Source organism: Pleurodeles waltl, chromosome 12, assembly GCF_031143425.1.
Source record: "Pleurodeles waltl isolate 20211129_DDA chromosome 12, aPleWal1.hap1.20221129, whole genome shotgun sequence".
In the NCBI taxonomy this organism is placed as follows: Eukaryota; Metazoa; Chordata; class Amphibia; order Caudata; family Salamandridae; genus Pleurodeles; species Pleurodeles waltl.
In genome coordinates, this window is record NC_090451.1 from 81,431,902 (window position 1) to 81,449,963 (window position 18,062).

Here is an 18,062-nt window from a genome sequence, read left to right on the forward strand (position 1 = left end):
CCAAACACATACACTTCTGCATGGTGACATCATTAAAACACATATAAAACAAAGGATTTCATGGATATTTTTGAATTTATTTTTACTGCATTTTTGATTTTTCCACATTGTATCAGCAAAAGGAATAGGTATGTAGGCTGGCAAGGGAAGCAGTTGAAAACATATTTTGGCAAAGCCTATTTGTTGAGACAGACTATTTATTTGTTTGCCTCTATTTAATATTCATTTAATCAATAATTGTACTGGTATAATATCATACACATTTCGAATAATTATAATCAGTACATATACATAGACAAAATCATCAATTTTGTTGCTTAGAAATATGTGTGCCTGCTCCCAGCACCTCAATTTCTCAGTGTTGTCTTCGGCCCTCTCCCTCAGCGCCACCTCGAGCCTTCCTGCAATAAAAAGCGCACTGACGCACCACCGCTGGCTGCGTTATAGCACTTTTTTAAATCACTTTCTACCATGATTTTCCCTGTGACTAAGGTGCAGAAAAAGTGGGTGTTTGCAGTCTGCATTGGCAGCACAAAGAGCAAGGTGTTGGGTTCCCAAATGGAACAGATCTCCCTCGACAAATGCTGCTTACCCATGCCTGGCAGATGTCAGCAGGCTGACATTTCATTATTCACATTGCCCGTCCCCGCCAGATGGGGATCTGCTTCAGTGTGACCATTGTCAAGGACCCACAAACACTGCTGAATGGCTTTGCATCGAAGACTCCTGGAGCTTCAGCCTACGCCATATCTCATCAGCGCCTCGTCTGAAACCTCACTTACCTATGAATCCTTTACCTGTAAACACATCAAGGCTGTAAAACATCATTGGCATTGCTTTTGTTCTGATTGTAGCTGCATCCCGTTGCCACGATGAGCACCCTACAAACCATCAGATAAAATGAATGAGAAATAAGCATGTCACCTCCACCATCCAGACGATTCTCAAAGTAAGCAAAATTTGTCTGTGATTGTTGAACAACTTTCAGAGATGTTCCACACATGTCTGGCAGTAAAACCCACAATTAAGTTCATGCATTGGTGACAATATTCTGAGGTTATTATTGGCATCATTGGGGCTAAAAAATATATGGTCACAGCATTGATTATTCAGCAAAATGCCCTAGTTTTGCTTATCCCAAAAAATGCATTGTGTCTAATGGAAGAACAATTAGGAGAATGTATCCAATCATTTCGGGAGGGCCTTTGGGGGGCGTTTCCTACAATACCAGAACCAGTAAGATTTCCAACCTGTCAGTGTACCTACAATGATGTTCATATAAACGTTGATTTCCCAAACATTAAGAGGTGGAGATGTTCGCAGTGGTAGAGAAATCGGATGGGAGCTCCTGTGAGCTCAGCAGTGTTTACGCATCTTGTTTTACTCACCGCAGCTTGCTCACTCGATTCCCTTCACAAATATGAATTCTTGGCCTCTTTCCAGCCTATCGTTATCAGTGATGCTCTCAATGCTCGCTCTGCATCAGGTCTTAAGAGAGCTCCGCGTCCTCATCTGACCTCATTTCATCTGTTGAAAACATAAAAAGTGGAAACAGCCAGGGCTTTGTCTTAGGGTGATGTATGTTGTGTGATTCTAAAATACGGCACAGTAGCGGTAGCCAATTTAAAAACATTGATTAAATGTGCAGTGGTGAGGGGTGTGGGAAGCTGTCAGGTAAATGGTTTTGGGGTGCCAAAGGGAGCGAATATGGTATTCTGAAAAACAAACATTATGGTTATTATTAATGTATCGATCCATACACTACAGTTTGGGGAATTAGAGGAGACCTTGGAGTCACTGGAAGCACCAGCTGGTACCACTAGTTAATACCCTTCTCCCAGCGGATGGGCCCAAGCCTCAGCAAGTGTGCATAAGGAGAGGAATGCACAATAACCAATGTTATCATCTAGTTGTTCACATCAAACCAAGCAGAGCTTGTCCCTAAAAGGCCTGGGCATCAGAAGATTAGCACAAATATCCTGTGTTATTCCACTTTTTATCGGAGAGATATATTGCATCACATTCTGCACCCTTGAATTAGCAATCTGTAATTCTGGGTGCGAAATTACTGCTTCCCAATGACTAATGCTGCTGTAATGTGGATTTGAGTGTTTTAAAATGAAACAATAATGGAATTTACCAGTTACAGTAAAGCTGTAAAGCTGCTGTGCTCGCTATCAAACTGCACTGCCCCTGTGTTGTGACTTACATCACACACTGACATACGTCTGTTAATATTAGTCACACGTTTTTAATGCATATCTATGCTAACCTGAAACATGCCCAGGGATGTCACCACTGAGGCATCCTCAGAGCTCTTACAATGCACTTCCACTCTCATATGCGTCGTGCACCAAATTCAGGTCTTTAGTCTTTCACCCAGCTCGTATGATGCTCGTCTGCTGACCCGCTGCCTGGAGCTCTCAGTGCACAGCTATCCTGGTTTGCAGAATAGGTTTTCATCCCAGTGCAGACACATTAACAGTGCTCTCAGAAATCAGCTCTGTTTGAGTTACACGAGGTTTTATAATCTTCTACCGTTCAGGTTCACAACTGCACGTAACCAGAGCAACTCCGCTTTTTATCCCTTTGGAAATGTCCTGAGTTGTTTTATGGCTTGCCCCCTCCACATACATATCGTATTGTTCGGTGCTTGCTCGCATCCCAAGTTGTTTGTTGCTTGCCCCCAAGTTGATTGTTGCTTGCCCCTCGTCCCATGCTGTTGCTTTCCCCTACCCATTCTCTCTTTCGTCTCACCAGTAACAAAAAGCGCTATGACATGGCCAGTGAGGTCTGCATCATGGCACTTATTTTGCGTACCTTTCAGCCAGGCTACTGTACAACATGGCTAAAACACATCGGCAAAGCCAATCAGTGGTGTAACATTAGATGCTGCAGCCCCTGCCTGGGGGGGAGAGGGGGATCCCTCAGCACAGTGCACTGACTGGGTCGGCACTGTGCACAGGCCCTTTGCCTGTGAGCCCCTGACTGGGTCGAGAGGCCCCTCCATGTACTATACAAGAGAGCCTCCTCAAGTTTTGCGACCCCCCTGAAAACAATATCTCCCATAAGCTAGAACTATTGGCTTTACCAATGCTTGTTTAAACCCCCAAAGGTGTCAATCTGAAGAGATATTGGCTTTGTAGTCATGAATAAAAGCTTCAAAGATCCCTCAAAATGAGTCCCATAAACCCATTTTCAATTTCATCCATATATTCAAATTTAGAAACAGAGATATTAAAAAAACACGTCTCCAGTGTCTGTAAATCTCCCATGGCAGGCTTTCTGACTGGGCTGAAAAAAGCAGCAGTCGTCGTGTCCTCAAGGGCTGCACTCCCCTCTGCGCTCATTCGTGGAAGTGTGTGTCACCGGCGCTTTCTTCTCCCACCAATACATGGAATTATGACACAGCAGACGGCAGACCTCGAGACCCCTCGCCGCCTGATCGTGGAAAAGGAATAATTGAATTTTCGCAGAATGTCCCTTTATAGCCGCTCTAGTTCGCAATGTCAGGAGAGGCGCGAGGGCCTGGGGGCGTGCTTTCGCTTTTAATAGAACTGAAGTCAACCGTGCATCACCACAAAAAAAGAGGAGTGCGTGAGGATAGGAGGTGACGCATGGTCTGTGCTCATCCCCAGAACATCCTCTGAGGGAAGCTTCATTCAGGGAAGCGCCTCTTAGTATGCGAAGATGGCGCCTGCCCTCGCTATCTGTGAATCACGCTGTCGCAGGAGGGAGACAGGCGTGGGAGGGACGCGGGGGCGAGAAGAGAATGCGAGAGTGGCAGGGGGCGAGAGAAGCAAAGAGAGGGATGTGTATTAAGAGGTTTATACCAGTATCGCAGCAGGTGCAGTGGCACCGGGGGCACAGGCGTACATGCAGACATTTTCTAACTGGGAAGTGAGAGATTTAAAAGAAAAAGAAAATCAGGGGAATGTAATTTTCCCTGAGGCTTACATTGAAACAAAGGATGCCTAAAATAAGGACATTATCTGCTTCAAAAATCGGGAGTTTCCTGCCTGAATCGGGTCTATAGGCATGTATGCACAGGAGTGTGCGAGGCCCACCAAACCGAAATTATACTCATTTACCCCCAGCTACAATAAGGGGCCTATTTCAATTGCTTTTGTTGTGACTAGCGTTAGGATATTTGGCACTTCAGAAGAGTATATTTTTCCTGCCCTCCTTTGCTGTGAGGCTTTATTGGATGCTTCTAGTGGGCAATACAGTGCCCACTAGCAGACGGGTTCATAGGTGGGCATGAAGTACTGTCACGTCCTCCCTAGCCCGGTAGCATGCACAAGAACACACCACACACAGAGCTTGCAGTTAACGTCTTTACTCATCACCGTACAACATGTAACTAACTCTCAATATCCCAATAATCGTTAAGACCACACCTTGACACCTCCCGGATCGATTATGTGATTTCCTTTATAAGTCCGCCCCTAGTCACGATGTCCTAACATGTACAGTTCTAAGACACTACATCTCCCCCTTTGTTAAAAAAGACATACACAAAAGATGTGAACAAATAGCAGCATCATATTTCTTCGATCAGCCATCTAGGTGCGTGTACAGTTCAGCCAGACCACACGGTATGAGGTAGAGTTGTACCTGGGGTGGACTCCAGAGGTACAGGGTCTAATGTTTGATCAGAGTCTTCAGGTGTGTCCGTTTCCGCTGAATCTGTAGGGGCTGATGATAGACGAGACACATGTTTAAAAGTTGTGACATGCAAGGGACATATGATAACTTCGAATCGTCCCAGCAGATCATCACAAGGCACTCATCTCACTTCAAAGTTTCAGCATCAAATGGAGGGTCTGTCTTTCGCTTTTGTCTGATGAGAACCAAATCACCCTCATCTAACACAACCCCTCGGGTTTGACAACGTCGATCAGCATTCGTCTTCATATGATGCTTCCGAGCAGCGTCAGTAGCATGAACAACATCATCATGTAAGGTTTGCTCAGAGTCCACTGTGGTAGTGGTAGTTTGGTTTTCACGGCTCTCACAAACATCAGAGTGGCAGAACTGTCACCTGTAGTGAAATGAGGGGTCGACTGATAAGCACGGAGGTCTTGACATAATGCCTGACTGGATCATGTCCTTCTGTTGAAGCAGATTGAATCACCTGTTACAGGATCCCCATAAATCATTCCATAACACCGTTGGCTTGAGGCCACAAAGGTTTTTTTTCCTGATGTTTGATGTTAAAACCGGCTAGAAATTCCCTGAACTCCCTGCTGTTGAATAGTGGACCACTGTCAGACTTGAGAATGTCTGGTACGCCCCATACTGCAAAGATGTTATCTAGCCGCTCAATTACTTTATTGTGGGTTGTGGAAGACATGTCTTCTACCAGAAGAAACTGGGAATGCTCATCAATGATCACTATAATGTGATATTCATTGGCCAGAGGCCCAAAGAAATCAACCGCAATTCTTTCCCATGCATGCACAGCGAGATTGGACATTGTCAGGGGATGCTAGGTCATTCTAGGAGACAGGCAGTTGCATAAATGAGAATCATTTAGTTCCCTCTCTGCTTTCTCATCCAAGTGAGGGAACCGCACACGATCCCTCGATGCCCTCCCGGTGACCACAATGGTCTTAATGGGTGAGTTCAATAACTGGCTGTCTCAAACTTGCAGGAATAACAATCTGTGGTCCTCTTAACACAATCCATTTTTGAGTGACAGAGAGTTCATCTTGGACATTGCAGTATTTTTGAAATTCAACATCGTCACCTAAAGGTTGAACACTCTGTCTCCAGGACTGAGCTGCAATAATGTTTTTAAGGGTACACAGGTCCTTATCAGTATTGGTAAGATGCTCTCCATGGACAGAGTTGCAGGCATGCAGGACTTTACAATGACGTTTATGTACTCCACTGCAGTTTTCGACCTTGAACTGTGCTGCTCTAAGGGTACTCATGAGAAATATTCAGCAGGGTTTTAATTTTTGCCTGGCTTGTCCACAATGGTAAAGTTGTACTCTTGTAGACGCAACCACCACCTCTCGGTGCAAGGGGGCTTCTTGGCTTTCGGACTGCTGAAAATGGTGATTAACTGTCATTTTTGCCAGGAGAGGCCTTCCACGTGATCAAGACTCAACTCATTGTGCACAAAAAAGAACAGCTGTTTGGGCCCAGGACTAACAGTTTCTCCCCAAATCAATTCTCCTGTTGCTGGACACTTGCACAATTACTATATCCCCAAATTGCAGTTCCAATTAACAATACAGGGAGACACTTCAATCTGTAGACTAGCAGCAACGGTGGGATAGGGTTGCTACCCACCTTAGATGCAAACCTAAAGAGGGCTCCATATGCTTGACTAAATCGTGTGATGCCCCTTCCACCCCGCCCCCCGCATACCCCCCACTGACATCTGCTGATGTCAGTGTGCAAATAGCCTGCTGATCTCCTTAGAGGTCACCTCCCATCGCCCCCTTCCGACTGGGAGGTGGAGGCAAGCAGAGGCATGAAAGGAAAGGAAAGGCCTTTCCTTTCCTTTCATGCCTCTGTAAGCATCAGGCTGCAGAAATGCCCACTAGGCACCAGGGATTTTTTTTTTTTTTGTTTGTTGTGTTTAGGCAGGGTCACTCCCCTGGGGGGAAATTTTGGCCATTTCTGCCCCCCTTGGGGCACATCGGACTATTTTATTTAGACCAATCTGCCCCTGGGGGGGGGGGGCAGAAACCTCTAGACACCAGGATTTTTTTTTTTAGTCAGTTTCACAGAAGGGGAGTGACTCCTTAGGCAAGGGTCGCTCCCCTGAGGGGGCAAATTTATTTTAGGCCATTTCTGGGTATATCAGCCTATTTTAATTAGGCCGATCTGCCCCCAAGGGGAGCAGAAACCACTAGGCACCAGGGATTTTAATTTTTTTACAGATGGGGAGCAACCCCTTAGGCAAGGGTCGCTGCCCTAGGGAGCAATTTTATTTTAGGTCATTTCTGCCCACCTTGGGGGCAGATTGGCCTATCTTTCTTAGGCTAATTTGCTCCCAAGGGGGGCTGAAACCACTAGGCACCAGGGATTTTTTAAATCTTTTTAAAGATGGGTAGTGACCCCTTAGGCAAGGGTCTCTCCCCTGGGGGGCAATTTTTTTTAGCCCATTTCTGCCCCTCTTAGGGGCAGATCGGACGAATTTCTATAAGGCCCATCTGCCCCCGGGGGCGGGGAAGCGGGGGGAGGCAGAAACCACTTAGGTACCAGGGATTGGTGTGTGGGTGTTTTGTTGGGGGGAGGGCAGCCCCTTGGGCAACGGTTGCTCCCCATGGGGGCACATTACTGTTGGCCATTCCTGCCCCCCGGGGGCAGATCGGCCTATTTTTGTAAGGCTCATCTGCCCCCAAGGGGGGCAGAAAGCCCACCAGTGACAAGAGAAGATTTGTTTTTCAAAAAATGAGTGTGGGTGTATGGCCATACTCCCACCCCAAATAAATGGGAACAAAGTTGTTCTGCCTACCGGTGGACAGACAGGGCAATTACCACTGATCCATTCCCGGGAGGGGCAGGGGGGGCAGAAAGCCTACTTGATGCCAGGGAATTAAAAAAAAAAAGTAGTGAGGTGGTGACTACCAACCAGTATGGGCATGGTTATGCCCCCACCCCAAGGGGGTAACAGTCTTTCAGCTCTCCTCCGCACACTAAAACATCTTATCCCACGGCAAGCAAGAGGACATTTGATTATTTTGGGTTTTTGTTTTACATTTGGGCCATGAGAGCTTGTCTAACTCTCAAAATCGTCCCACTTGGAATGGTGAGGGCTGCACTTTTTGGACTTTGGGACGCTGCCATGTAGAAAAATATACTAGACCTAGACACATCTGAAAACTAAACATCTGGGTGAGTCCAGGGTGGTGTGCTTCATATGCACCCCGTACCATTTTCTTACCAACGATGCCCTGCAACCTCCAACTTTGCTTGAAATCACACATTATTCCCACATTTTTGTGATGGAACCTTCTGGAATCTGCAGGAAACCACAAAATTCCTACCACCTAGCATTGCTGCATCTATACTGATAAAAATTCTGCCCCTCTTGTCAGCCTAAAAACACTTTTTTTCCAAATTGCCCTTTTGGACCCGCTCTGGTTTCCCCTAATTTTCGACATGTTTTTGGCTCTTCCCTGTCACGGGCACTTGACCTACCTACACAAGTGAGGTATCATTTTTACCAGGAGACTGAGGGGAACATTGGGTGGTAAGAAATTTGTGCCGGTGAGGTGATTCCACACAGAAATGTGGGAAAATGTGATTTTTAGCTACATTTGAGGATTACTGAGGATTCTGGGTAAGAAAACACTGGGGGATCCATGCAAGTCACACCTCCCTGGACTCCCTCAGGTGTCTAGCTTTCAGCAATGTTTGGGTTTGGTAGGTTTCTGTAGATGGCTGCTGAGCCCAGGACCAAAAACGCAGGTGCCCTCCCCGCGCAAAAACAGGTTATTTTGCATTTAATAATTTTGATGTGTCCACATAGTGTTTTGGGGCATTTCCTTTCACGGGCACTAGGCCTACCCACAGAAGTAAGGTACGATTTTGATCAGGAGACTTGGGGGAATGCTGAGTGGAAGGACATTTGTGGCTCCTCTCAGATTCCAGAATTTGCTGTCACCAAAATGTGAGGAAAAAGTGTTTTTTTAGCCAAATTTTGAGGTTTGCAAAAGATTCTGGGTAACAGAACCTGGTGAAAGCCCCACAAGTCACCCCATCTTGGATTCCCCTAGGTGTCTAGTTTTAAAAAATGCAAAGGTTTGGTAGGTTTCCCTAGGTGCCGGCTGGGCTAGAGGCCAAAATCCACAGCTAGGCACTTTGCAAAACACAGGTCTGTTTTCTTTGGGAAAATGTGATATGTCCATGTGGTGTTTTGGGGCATTTCCTGCCACTGGCCCTAGGCCTACCCACAGAAGTGAGTTACCGTTTTTATCGGGAGACTGTGGGGAGTGCTGAGTGAAAGGAAATTTGTGGCGCCTCTCAGATTCCAGAACTTGCTGTCACTGAAATGTGAGGAAAAAGTGTTTTTTAAGCCAAATTGTGAGGTTTGCAAAGGATTCCTGGTAACAGAACCTGGTGAGAGCCCCACAAGTCACCCATTTTGGATTCCCCTAGGTGTCTAGTTTTAAAAAATGCACAGGTGTGGTAGGTTTCTCTAGGTGCCAGCTGAGCTAGAGGCCAAAATCCACAGCTAGGCACTCTGCAAAAACACGTCAGATTTCAACATAAAAATGTGATGTGTCCATGTTGCGTTTCCTGTCGCGGGCACTAGGCCTACCCACACAAGTGAGGTACCATTTTTATCGGGAGACTTGGGGAACACAGAATAGCAGAACAAGTGTTACTGACCCTTGTCTTTCTCTACAGTTTTTCCTTCCAAATTTAGGACCATGTGTAAAAAACACATCTATTTAAGAAATCCCCTGTAATTCACATGCTAGTATGGGGCCCCCGGAATTCAGAGATGTACAAATAACCACTGCTTCTCAACACCTTATCTTGTGCCCATTTTGGAAATACAAAGGTTTCCTTGATACCTTGTTTTCACTCTTTATATTTCACCAAATGAATTGCTGTATACCCGGCATAGAATGAAAACTCATTGTAAGGTGCAGCTCATTTATTGGCTCTGGGTACCTAGGGTTCTTAATGCACCTACAAGCCCTATATATCGCCACAACCAGAAGAGTCCAGCAGACATAACAGTATATTGCTTTTGAAAATCGGACATCGCAGGAAATAGTTACAGAGTAAAACGTGGAAAGCAATAGTTGTTTTTTTCACCCCAACTTCAATATTTTTTATTTCAGCTGTTATTTTCTGTAGGAAAACCTTGTAGGATATACACAAATGGCCTCTTACTGAATTCAGAATTCTGTCTGCTTTTCAGAAATGTTCAGCTGTCCAGGATCCAGCATTGGACTCACGCCCATTTCTGTCACTAACTGGAAGGAGGCTAAAAGCACAAAAAATAGTAAAGATGGGGTATGTCCCAGTAAAATGCCAAAATTGTATTGAAAAGTGTGTTTTTCTTATTTGAGTAAGCCTGTTCCTGAAAGCGGGGAAGATGGTGATTTTCATACCGCAAACCCCTTTGTTGATGCCATGTTCAGGGAAAAAAACACAAGCCTTCTTCTGCAGACCCTTTTCCCCATTTTTCTTTTTAAAAACACAATTTTTTTGCTATAATTTGTTGTATTTCTTGGTCTCCTCCAGGGGAACCCACAAACTCTGGGTACCTCTAGTATCCCTAGGATGTTGAAAAGAAAGACGCAAATTTGGCCTGGGTAGCTTATGTGGACAAAAAGTTATAAGGGCCTAACCCCAAAGTGCCCCAAATAGCCAAAAATAGGCCTGGCACCTGAGGGGGAAAAGGCCTGGCAACGAAGGGGTTAAACTGGTAGTAACAAGATGAACTCTTTTCCAAGACACTGAAACCAGGTGTAAAACTGACAAAATATTAAAGTAATACAATCATAAAATGTCCCCCGTTATGCTGCGTAATTTGGCTTTTTCTTTCCACACAAATTAGTCAACCTTGCAAAATAATTTTGTCCTCCTTTGCCGCTTAATCAGTAGAGTTTGCTTTCAATGTCAGGGAAGATACAATGGAAAACTAATTCTGTACATTTCATTTACAGCACCATGGGCAAACATTGTGATAGCTAGGTCTCTGTAATTGTTATTAAGAGTTTCATCACGAGGTGAACTGGGAGCTACAATTCTATAAATATAACTTACAGTGATAATTGCATGCAGTGTGGTATCTAGCATCTGAAAAGTGTGTGTGCATTATCAGTGGTGGAACCTTTCGTAGTTGCATTTTTTTACAGTGTAATTATGATAGCATTAGTAGACTGCATTTTAGCTAGTATTCAGTAAAGATAATTTACATTAGTAATTAGTAGACACTGTGGTACTCAAAAATCTGAAAAGTTAATTTATATACAATTGAAAGCTGGGATTCCTGAACTTCCTTTACAGTTCATTTTGTAGACACCATGGAAATCGAATGCATGTAAAGTTTGTTTGGTAGTCAATGTGGGTTGGAAGGCTACACTTCTTTTTTCAGAAACTTATGTGGTAAGGAATACCCATTGTGACAGCCACACTGTCTATTCTACTAGTACAATTGGTCCCAGAGGGAAGTTCGCTGCAAAGCTATGCGAAATAACAGCAGAATAGAAGAAAATCTAAAAGATATTAAAAAAAACATTCTAGGCTCTATATCCCGATTGCAGGACTGACGCGTGTGGGGCTGGGTTGATAGGATTTGGATCCCTAGTTCTATAACAATTTGGACCAGAGCATGCACGGATAAAGACTGCAGGACTGGATTGTGAGTATAGCACATGAAGGACTCGATCAACCAGAAACGTAGAACTGGAGAATACCAAAGAGTTCCAGAATGAAGTATGAAATGGGTAGGAGAACACAACTGAGGTGTTCCGATGCACCAGTAATATGCTCAAAGTTTGTTCATTTACTTCATTGTTCATTCCACCCAATAGGAAAAGACAGGTAATAGGGTAAAGGCAAGCATGGTTTGGCAGCCATGTTGGAAAGGGGTGGCACAGGAGTCTTCATAAACCAGTCTTGGTTGAAGCTGCCATTTTATGGTGCCTCTGGCAATAAACCAGTAGTCCCAATCATATTATACTCCCTGCCACGTGGCACAAACACAACTAAGTATACCCAAGCAAGAGATTTATGTTATATTACTGAGTACTTGTACAGCACACCAGAGAAGGGGCAGGTGGAAGAGCAAAGATAAAAAGAATAGATGATGGACGGAATGCTGAACAATGCAAAATTCAACCCCAGCACAGAGATCTGGGTTTAATCCATTGTTTTTTGCCCACCACGCCTCCTCAGTTTGGACCCAGCCATATATATACAAATCAGTCTTGACCCTGCTCCCCACAGGAACAGACCAGCCCGAGTTGCCAGGCCAGGTCTTCCCTAGACTGGAAACAAGTTTCCTGGGACCGGTTTCGGGGTATCACCCCTCATCTGCCAGGCTAGCTTGAATCCAGTGGTGCAGTGAGCACGGGACCCACATCTGGGCATACCCGGCACACTTAGGGCAACAAAGGCAAAAAGGACAGATGTTGGACGGAATGCTGAACAATGCAAACATTCACCCCAGTCAAAGAGTAAAGATAAACCCGGCTTGGCAGCTATGTTGTAAAGGGCTAGTACAGAAGTCTTCATAAACCAGTCTTGGTTGAAGCTGGCATTTTATGTAGCCAGTGATCCCAATTTTGCACTACCCCTGTCATATGCCACAAATATGAATGAGAAGACCCCAGAGGCAGCCTTAAATCAGAAATGTGAAAATCATGAGCAGGAGCTCTACAAGGCAGCTTCTTGCTCCCTGTAATGGAAGGCGGCTTGAACAGCAGAGACAAAGACACAAGAAAGTGTTCCTGGGTGGAGGAATCATGGTGCATTCCGCCCAAACATGGCACTAACCATAATGGACAGTAAAAAGGGATTTGGGGTTAGGTCAAGTGTGCTTCTCATTGAGCTGCACTGTGATAGTTGGGATTTTGTATATGTTTTTATTTTTTGCCACTATTAGATTATTTATATTACAAAATATTGGAAGAATGGAGATTTTTAAGATAACACTCTTTTCTGTAAGTGCCTAGAAGCCTTTTGTTTGTTGAGGATCCCACATGACGATCAGTAGAGGATCAATTGGCTTTTCATTTATCTATGTGACTTGTGTTTCCAGTCTTCTAATTACAGTATTCAGTCAAAACATGTTTTCCTCTCTAATTACCTTAATTAATAAAATGCTAAGCTTAAAAGTTGTATACTGTGGTGCAGAACTCCATTGGAGAGAAGCTTGGTCATGAGGTGACACATGTGTACATTTATCCCTCCATGCATGAGTGTCTGACTCCCAAGCAGAACAGACTGGTAGCTAACTTCTTCGGGCATTTATTTTGTTTCATGGAAAATAAAACAAATGTATATGACTTCTTATGGATCCTTAAGGCATCCCTAATGCATCTCTAACATGTCCTGGTGCATGTACAACTATGGCTGGGCCTAGACAGTTGCTGAGATACCAAAGCACGGAAACCTAAGATCAGGACTAGAGATTTGGCAACCTAGGCCGGCTGCCATAGGATCTGAGAACACCAGGGCCTGTCTCTCAAACTCTCAAACCCCAGTGCCTTTCCACTCCCACAGCCCAAACTCTTTAGGGAAATGAGTGACTGGTACTCACGTAGCTGGCAAGCCTTTAACCAGTACTTAATTTGATCCTGTGTTTGCCGATGCTCAGTACCAGCACTTAATTCTCAGCTCTGGTACTTATGGCAGTCCACCACATGGTAGCACTGTTTGTCTATTTATGAGGTGAACACATCCACAATGTTTAATCATTCATTTTATAATAGCAATTCATATGACCAGCTTCCAGGCCAGTCTTATGACTTTAGTGTCCTGGAATAGTCTAAATTATCACACTGATAGGATTGGGATGTTAGTAGTGGTGTTGGTACGGCAGTGGTACTGTTGGCAGGGGCAATGAGTGGTGCAAGCTGAAGTGGCCTCCTGAGAAGGTCTCTTGCACTTTGTCACAAATTAAATACTGCTTTTAACTTGTGCTGCAACTCTGGATTCTAAAGATAAATGTTTTGATTATCGAGAGGGAAGTTAAAGGTATTGACTAGTATAAGGGATCAGCTAGGCCAATCTGCCCCTGCAGTCTGTCTGAGCAGAGATCTGACAAAACAGGAATAAACAAAGTAATAAAGACTGTCACTTGTACAGAGAGAGGTGAGGTACCCCATCTTTCCACCTGCCAATTAGAGCAGTCATCAATTACTCAGTTGACTTATTCCTCACTCCCCGCAGACAGCACAACGGTCTCCCTCATGCCACAGAGTAGTTACTCCTCTGGCTAATCTGCACAATAACCTGCACTTGGTCTACGACAGGTGAGCTACCACTCACCTCTGGCAGAACAATCCCTTGCTCTACCAGCAGATATTTTACTAAGTGCAGAGAGTGAAGCTATCCCCCACTTTTCTCAGACAGCAGAGCTACTGCTCTCCTGTTGTAGATGGAAGAGTTTTTGTTACAGACAGCAGGGCTATGTGTTGTTCCGCTGATCAAGGTATAGCACCCTCCATAGGTGAATATCTGCCTAATGATCTGTCAACCTGTCTGATCTGTCTGTCTGAGAGAACGTTAATAAAAAAAGGTCTTGCCTAAAGAGAACCTCAGAGGTGATTCCAGTGTGATTGGGGAAATAAGAAGACATGAGATAGGGTTATAGTGAATTAGGGATGTAGGAACTATCACAGGTTAGAAACTTTGGTTGGGGAAAAATCAGACACAACAACATACTGAGGATGCTCTTGCACAGCAGCACAAGATAGTAACAACCCTGTTCCAGCTAATAAGAATCAGGAAACCAAGAATCGCAAGTGGCATTTTTAGGTCGAAGCCTACTAGACAGCACAGCTGTCTGGTCTCAAAGACGTCCTTGAAGCATGTTAAAATCTGACCTAGGAAAGCATTCTACCCATTGCCTACCATTAGCTTTGTGTTTTGTTGCTCACATTTGCTTGCTTTCTATTTGCTGGCTTTATTTGGTATTAGCTCTCATAGCATGTCTTTGTCCCCCTCGTGGAGCATAGCCTCTTTACCACCTCTCTGATTAGCTCCTTCTTTTCTTCTACACTGCTTCTTTTTCCTGAACTACTTTTTGCATTTAATTAAGCACTCCATGAGAGTGCATGTGTTTTGCAGTGGTCTCTCTTGTTTACTTCTCTCCTCACCGCTCTCTGGGTCGCTCTCAAGCACTGTGTGCACCCCAGCAATCCATGTTACTGTTCACCTTCTTTTCTGCTATGCTTGTACACTGGACCAGTGCCTGTATTGCTCTTTCTTCACTGTATGTTTCTATACGTCCTACCGCTCTCTGTGTTCATGTCTCATCTGTGTGCTTCTCCCCACCAGCCACATTGATTCAACCACTCCTGTGACCAAATTTCCTTTTAAAACCTGGTTAATAAAAACTATTTATTATTATCTACTGATCTATCTCAAAACTGTAAATTAAAAAACATGAGAGTGATGAGGAGCACATTCGTTGTTAGCATTACTAAGTCAATAGGTCTTAAGCCATGACTTGTTGATTTTGCCAATTCTAGTTTTCCGGTTAGAGTCCAGATGCGCAGTCCTTTCCGAACATCAGCCAATCCCAAGAGCCCAAACTGATCAATAATAACCTGTCAGCTCTAGTAGGTACCATTTAGTGTGGGTTGGGAGTGCATGGCATGAAAGCTCTAGCTGTATTCAGGCCAGGGTAAACTGAAAGTGCATGTCAGGACGATGGCATGCAGCATGTGTTGCAACAGTCTGGTTGATTTTGGGAGTGGGGACACTTGCTTCCCTGTGTTTATAATGTAAAATTAGGCCTGGACAAAGATTTAACTACGCTGAAGTAATCATAATAATTTCAGTAATTTCATGTTAATCCCTTTAGGGGCAAATAATAGAAAAATACGAGATTACGTTCGTTTGCATAATTATGAGTAATCTGGCACAAAAATCTTACCGCAGGAGCGCTGAAACAACAAACGTAGGGCCAGATGTACGTATGTTTTGAATTGAGAGTTCCTAATTGGGATTCTATGTGAATCGCAATTAGGAAATCGCAATTTCAAATGTTCAAAACTCATTTGAGTTTCATTTGCAATTCCCAGTGGGTCACAAATAGGCTACCTCATTAATATTCATGAGGTAAGTCTCGCTTTGCGACTCACCCGGAATTGTAAAAAATCACAAGGATGGTGGCCAGCTGGGTTCAGCAGTCCACCATGTCTGTGATTGCCTTTTCCTTAACCCCTTCTGTGCCGCGGACGTAGTGGTTACGTCCCGCGGCACAGTGCTGCTGTGCCGAGGACGTAACCACTACGTCCTCGGCACACAGCCCAGAGGGAGCGCTCTCGCTCCCTCTGTGTGCTTCCCCCCACCCCCCCAAAGTCAGGGATGGAAGGGGAAGCCCTTCCCCTTCCACCCCCGACCCCCCCACCCCCCCATAATGACGTCAGCGCGCGATCGCGCGCTGACTTCATTATGGGGATTTCGCCGCACAGGAAGCCATTTGCTTCCTGTGCGGCGACGAGGAAAGAGGTGAGTTCCTCTTCCCGGTGGGTGGGGGGTTTGGGCTAAAGAGGCACCGGGGGAAAGGAAAGGCTTTTCCTTTCCCCTGGTGTCTCTTTGAGCATTCCTGCTGCCCGATCGCATTGCGATCGGGCAGCAGGAATGCCCACTAGACACCAGGGATTTTTTTTTTTTGTTGTTTGCTCGTGTTTCTTGCTGGCGGGGAGCGGCCCCTTGGGCAAGGGTCGCTCCCCTTGTGGGGGCAATTAGTTACGGCCATTTCTGCCCCCCTTGGGGGCAGATTGGCCTACTTTTTAGGCGGATCTGCCCCCAAGGGGGGCAGAAACCACTGGATCACCAGGGAATTATATTTTCTGTGCAGGTATGTTGGGAGGGGGTGCCCCCTTGGGCAAGGGGCGCCCCCCCCAAGGGGGCAGAGAACTGTTGGCCATTTCTGCCCCCCTTGGGGGCAGATCGGCCTATTTTTTTTAGGTCCATCTGCCCCCAAGGGGGGCAGAAGCCATTTAGGCACCAGGGATTGTGTGTGTAGTGGATGGGGGGGCGCCCCCTTGGGCAAGGGTCGCTCCCCTTTGGGGGGCATGTCTTTTAGGGCCATTTCTGCCCCCCTTGAGGGCAGATCAGCCTATTATTTTTAGGTTGATCTGCCCCAAGGGGGGCAGAAACCACTAGAACGCCAGGGATGTTTTTTTATGTGTTTATTTTTGTGGGGGGGCGTCCCCATGGGCACGGGGCGCCCCCCCAAGGGGGGCATTGACCTGTTGGCCATTTCTGCCCCCCCTGGGGGCAGATGGGCCTATTTTTCTAGACCCACCTGCCCCCAAGGGGGGCAGAAGCCACGTAGACACCAGGGATAGTGTGTGTGTGTGTGTGTGTTAGTGGATGGGGGGGGGCTTGGGCAAGGGTCGCCCCCCACTTTGGGGGCACATGTACCCAGGCCATTTCTGCACCCCTTGGAGACAGATCAGCCTATTATTTTTAGGCTGATCTGCCCCCAAGGGGGGCAGAAACCACTAGAACGCCAGGGATTTTTTTTTATGTGTTTATTTTTGTGGGGGGGTGTCCCCTTGGGCACGGGGCGCCCCCCCAAGGGGGGCATTGACCTGTTGGCCATTTCTGCCCCCCCTGGGGGCAGATGGGCCTATTTTTCTAGACCCACCTGCCCCCAAGGGGGGCAGAAGCCACGTAGACACCAGGGATAGTGTGTGTGTGTGTGTGTGTTAGTGGATGGGGGGGGGGCTTGGGCAAGGGTCGCCCCCCACTTTGGGGGCACATGTACCCAGGCCATTTCTGCACCCCTTGGAGACAGATCAGCCTATTATTTTTAGGCTGATCTGCCCCCAAGGGGGGCAGAAACCACTAGAACGCCAGGGATTTTTTTTTATGTGTTTATTTTTGTGGGGGTGCGTCCGCTCGGGCACGGGGCGCCCCCCCAAGGGGGGCATTGACCTGTTGGCCATTTCTGCCCCCCCTGGGGGCAGATGGGCCTATTTTTCTAGACCCACCTGCCCCCAAGGGGGGCAGAAGCCACGTAGACACCAGGGATAGTGTGTGTGTGTGTGTGTGTTAGTGGATGGGGGGGGGCTTGGGCAAGGGTCGCCCCCCACTTTGGGGGCACATGTACCCAGGCCATTTCTGCACCCCTTGGAGACAGATCAGCCTATTATTTTTAGGCTGATCTGCCCCCAAGGGGGGCAGAAACCACTAGAACGCCAGGGTTTTTTTTTTATGTGTTTATTTTTGTGGGGGGGCGTCCCCTTGGGCACGGGGCGCCCCCCCAAGGGGGGCATTGACCTGTTGGCCATTTCTGCCCCCCCCTGGGGGCAGATGGGCCTATTTTTCTAGACCCACCTGCCCCCAAGGGGGGCAGAAGCCACGTAGACACCAGGGATAGTGTGTGTGTG